The sequence below is a fragment of the Rattus norvegicus genome, chromosome 4 (assembly GCF_021556685.1).
Source record: "Rattus norvegicus strain SHRSP/BbbUtx chromosome 4, alternate assembly SHRSP_T2T, whole genome shotgun sequence".
Lineage (NCBI taxonomy): Eukaryota > Metazoa > Chordata > Mammalia > Rodentia > Muridae > Rattus > Rattus norvegicus.
The window spans coordinates 80,796,658-80,802,056 of NC_141537.1; positions in this window are offsets into that span (position 1 = coordinate 80,796,658).

The window sequence follows — 5,399 nt, forward strand, 5'->3', positions numbered from 1 at the left end:
CAGTAACAGCTAGGGGGCATCGCAAATGCAAATTGAGTTAGCTTTGCATTTTTAATATTCCACACACTCATAACTCACCGCCGAGATCTTAGAGATGTTATTTCTACCACTTGGGCACATTTGAATTATTTTGCACCTCTGAACTTTTGCATTAACTTTAACGTTGGTGCTTAAGATATATGCTTTAATCTATCAAGAGGCCTTCGCTCATAGAAACTGTGGTCGTTGTGACTGGGGCCCCCAACCATTCAGGACAGACTGCCATTTAGGGTATCATGTTCTCTTTCAAAGGCGAGCTTGTTGAAATAACTCCTGCTAATCCAAAGAGTCATGAACTTCAACCACCGCTGCGTGGAGACATCTTATGAACAAGTATGGGCAGGGCATCCTCTGGGGCTGGGGAAGTGGGTAAAAAGCTCCTCCAGGTTCCACAGTGTGTGAAGAATCTCACCACCTGTTGATCACTTCTTCTTTTTGAAACTTTGCTTTTGTAATTCATAATAGGATTAAGTTTACTTTATTGTTAGTAGATGAGACTGGGGAATGGCAGGAAATAAGGACTCAGCATGTTTCTTGTTGTCTCACACACACACACACACACACACACACACACACACACACAGAGAAAGAGAGAGAGAGAGAGAGAGAGAGAGAGAGAGAGAGAGAGAGAGAGAGAGAGAGAGAGAGACACGCACGGGCACGCACTTCACATTTCCCCCGATACTTGGAAAGCTGTTTGACTCCAGGGAAGCTGTAACCAGTGGACTCAGTGAATTTTACTAAATGCTACTGAAAACTCTTTTCTCTACCAGATTAGGTATGTTATTCCATTATGAAGCTTTTGCTTGGGGCAGAGGCTGCATTCATACTCACAGCTGTGTGTGTGTGTGTGTGTGTGTGTGTGTGTGTGTGTGTGTGTGTGAGAGAGAGAGAGAGAGAGAGAGAGAGAGAGAGAGAGAGAGAGAGAGAAAGAGAGAGGGACAGAAAGAGAGACACACACAGAGAGAGAGAGAGAGACAGAGAGAGAGAGACAGAGAGAGAGAGACAGACAGACAGAGAGATCAGGTTCACATTATGGATCTTACCAAACCAAAGCAATGTTGCAAACACTGCCTGGTCTGCAGTTCTTGCCTCATCCTCTCTCCTCCATTCATTCTGGGTTGGGTGTGGAAGGCCTCTTGGGCCTCTTCTCTTCTGGAATGAATGCTGGTACCGACGGTTTGATATGGCTTGTGAGTTCCTTCTGAGGGTTCATGGCTAGAGCTTGGGCCTCAGACTGGTGATCTTGAGAAGTGGTAGGGCCCAGTAGGAGGTAATTCTGTTACCGCAAGTGCTGTACACAAGGGGTTGATGCAGGCTTTTGGTGTTGTTCTTGGATCGGCGAGTTGTACAAAGTGAGGCTGCTTACACACTCGGTTCTTCTGTGTGTGGTTGTTTCCTCCTCTGTTTCTGCACCATGTTGTGATGCATCCAAAGGGGCCCTCACCAGGGGTCACAGATGAGCCTGCCTGACCTTGGACTTCTACTCTTCAAAGCATTTTCTTTATAAAATGCCCAACTTCATATATTTTTTTTATAGTGGCAGAAAGTTAACGAATACAGTACTGTTGAGGGAATTTCCTCGTATTAGTGTCTCCTGCTTGGGCTATCTTGGGCTCTTGCTCATTTTGCTCCTCTCCCTGACTTCATAACTGTAGGTTATTACAAAGTCTTTAGAGCGTTACAGCTATACCCTCACTTCCTGGCTACCAGCCTAAAAAGCAAAAAGTAAAAAAAGACCAGCCTTGACCTTGGTCCTGATTGGCTGTACAGAGAGAACTTTTTTGGTGCCATGAAAGGAAAGGGATTCCATGTTTCTTTTCCCTTAGCTTTACCTACATTCTTCTCCATAACTGTTTCTCACTTGTTCATTCTGAGATATATGTATCACATATATCATATTTCTCGTATACATCATAGATCATATATATCACAAATACCATATATATACTATACATATACCATACATCATATATATGCATATATATAAATATATATGTAGGCAGGTACACACACACACACACACACACACACACACACACACGGCTCACAGATTTTTAGTGACAAAGGGGAATTGGCAGGAGACACAGACCTCTCCTAAAATGGAACCAGGTCTCTTGACTTTGTCACAGAAGAGAATTTCAAGATAAACCAGTGTGAAGAAGAGATGGATAGTTTTATAAGGAGGAGGGGATTGTTTAACACAGATTTGACCGCTGGGGTGATCAGAAAGAGAGGCACTCAGGGAAGGGATACCTCACACCCAAATGTTGGATGTGAACTTCTCCTGGATATTTGCTCTACGCAGTATGTATAACTTTGATGGTTCTCAGACTGCACCTCAAAGGTGACTGAAGAGCTTTCCTGTGACTTTTTTGATGGAATGATCTTGGAGGAGTCGTGATGGGTTTGAAACATAAGAGAAAACCAGGAGCCACAAAGGGTCACTTGAAGGTCAAAGTCATTGAAGGACAGACTGTAAGTAAGGTTTCCATGAGACTCCTAAGAAGCTGCAGGTTTACAGCTGAGAAAGGAGAAAGGCTATGTACAATTATGTTTAAGTATGGTTCCCTATTATCTAAATTCCCGTTTCAAGTATTTTCATGTAAAAGGAAAATTGTCTCTATGTAGGCAACCTGCAGAACAAATTATGTAATTATATTAACTATGCTGTAATTCCTGACTCTCAGGTGATGCGGACCTTCAACCAGACTCCAGAGCAGGGATCAATTTCCTTCCCCTGTCCCCCTTCATCTTCCCTTTCTGGTCTGCCTCATTTCCAGGTGCTCTCTGCAGTTTCTCTGGTAACCTCTTTCCAGATCTGAAGTCGAGTACCACATTACACACAGTGCAGCATTCGCATCTTTTGTGTTTTTTGTGTGTTTCTTTATTTGCTTTGTCCTTTGAGACAGGGTCCCACTATGTAGCCCTGGCTATACCGCATCTCCTCATGTAGACCAGGATGACATTCCTACCACCCCAGTGAATCCTCATGCCTGACACATTCCTTTGTTCAAACCAGTTTGTTGAGTGTCTCTATGCCAGTCGCTGTTATGAATGCCATAGGTACACTAGTAAATTGTAGGGCGTGTGGACCATGCCGCCAGGGGAACTAGCCAGGAACAGGTGAGGTGGAGCACGTCCAAACCCTGGAAATCTCAGAAATTGAGATTAGAATCTCAATTAGCAGCGCTAACTCCCTCCCTGTTTCCATGCCTGCGTCGGATCTTGTAACTGGGCGACCTCCAACCAGGTGGTCACGGTAGGCAGTCACTTCCCAGCACCTGGAGCACCTCTCAGTGCTAATGAGGCATTTCTGTACTTTAGCTTTCAGCCAATGACCATCTCCTTCCCTGTCTAACACCCCTGAGGGAAGAGACACTCTGTGGACCCCACCGGATCTGGACTCCACCTTCTCTGAGCTGGTGGACCCCAAGAGGAGAGGCAGAACCCACACTACAATAATGACAACTAATCGGGAGGTATATTATGCAGTGGGTTAAAAGGTAATAAGTACCACAACCAGAGCGAGGACTATGGGGGAAGGAGAAGTGTGGACAAAGACTTGAAGGAAGGGAGGCTGCTAGCCACACAGGAGTTTACCTCTAGTGATCTCCAAGCAGAGGGAACAGCCATGCCAAGGCCTCCACATGGGTCATTCGAGAAACACCAAGGAAGCCAGTGTGACTGGAACAGAGGCAAGGGCAAAAAGTGCAGAGTGTTTTGGGTAGACCATAGGCTCCTAAGATCAGAGCAGTCTTCGGCTTCTGTAATATTTTTCCTCATCAAAGGCAAATTATACCAAATACTAAGTTCTTGGGTGACCTGTGCTATTTTGATATGCTATAACTAGTACAAAGTTATAATTATAATTTGTATACTAATTACATAATTAGTATAATTATATACTAATATATATAGTATACTAATTATATACTAATATATATAGTATAATTTGTATACTAATTAAAATTATATTTTGTACACTAATTATAACTGTAGTTATAATTAGTAAACAAATTTTATATAAAGCACTTGTTGAGGGGTCAGAGCAGTTGCTCTTCTTAACAGAATAAACCCTTTGAGCAACATTCCTTTCATTCTGCTTTCTGCAGCCTTTGCCTTCTTTAACCCCATAGGCAATGCACTCATCCTGACCCATGTCCACGTTTATCAGTTCCACATTAGAAATTTTTTCCTGTGTATAATGCCATAAATAAGTGTCTTAGAGCTTTACTGCTGTGAACAGACACCATGACCAAGGCAACTCTTATAAGGACAACATTTAATTGGGGCTGGTTTACAGGTTCAGAGGTTCAGTTTATTATCATCAAGGCAGGAACATGGCAGGGCCCAGGCAGGCATGGTTCAGGGGGAGCTGAGAGTTCTACATCTTCCTCTGAAGGCTGCTAGTGGATGACTGCTTCTAGGCAGCACAGAGAAGGTGGAGTCTGGATCAGGTGGGGTCCACAGACTGCCTCTTCACCCGGGAGTGTTAGACATTGCTGTTTTAAAATGTGTTGCCCAGGCTAGCCTTGAACTTACGGTTCTCCTTCTCCTCCTTCTCCTTCTTCAGTCTATCCTATTGGCATGTACCACCATGACTGGTGGTGATGTTTTAAAAAGGTCTATCATTTAAATATTTATGTCCTACAGAGAGAGATGAAGGAATTAAACAAGACAATCTAAAAAGGAGTTTGGAAGTATACAAAATTATTTATTTAAATCTTTATTATTGACAATTATGACAATTGGAAGACGAAAGACCTGTATTCTTGAGACAATAAAATTTAAAAGAGTAATTGCTGATATGCATTACAATATAAGTTCAATGCCTTATCTCATCAGAGACATAACTCTGTGAAGGGGTTGAGATATACTGTTGTCACCATACTTCAGAGGTTGCAAGAGTTACCAAGGTTAAGGGTAGTGAGCAGAGGTAGGATTTGAACAAAGGTCTTCTTTAAAAAGCACTTCCCGTATTGAGTCATGGATACTCATGTAGAATGAAGGGGTTGAGACCTTCGGTTCTGAATTAAATCCAAGTGCTGTGCTTCATGGCACACATTGTGAGTGTACTCTAGAAAGAAAGAGTAGGGGACAGTCCTAGAGCCTGGATTCATGGTAGACTCCTGGAAGACGTTGTAGGATGGATTACACGGAGAGCAGGCCATTTAGCACCAGAAAGGCCACATGGTGAAATGTCCTTGGCAGTGTGCTGGGCTTGCCTTTGTCACTGGCTTCAGGACTTCCTGGCCAGGACCTTATTATTCAAGTGTCACTGTGGCTATGCCACCTTCAAGTCCATTCTCCTGTCAGCACAGAGACGAAACAGAGTCCTGGGTGCAAGAGAACAGCAA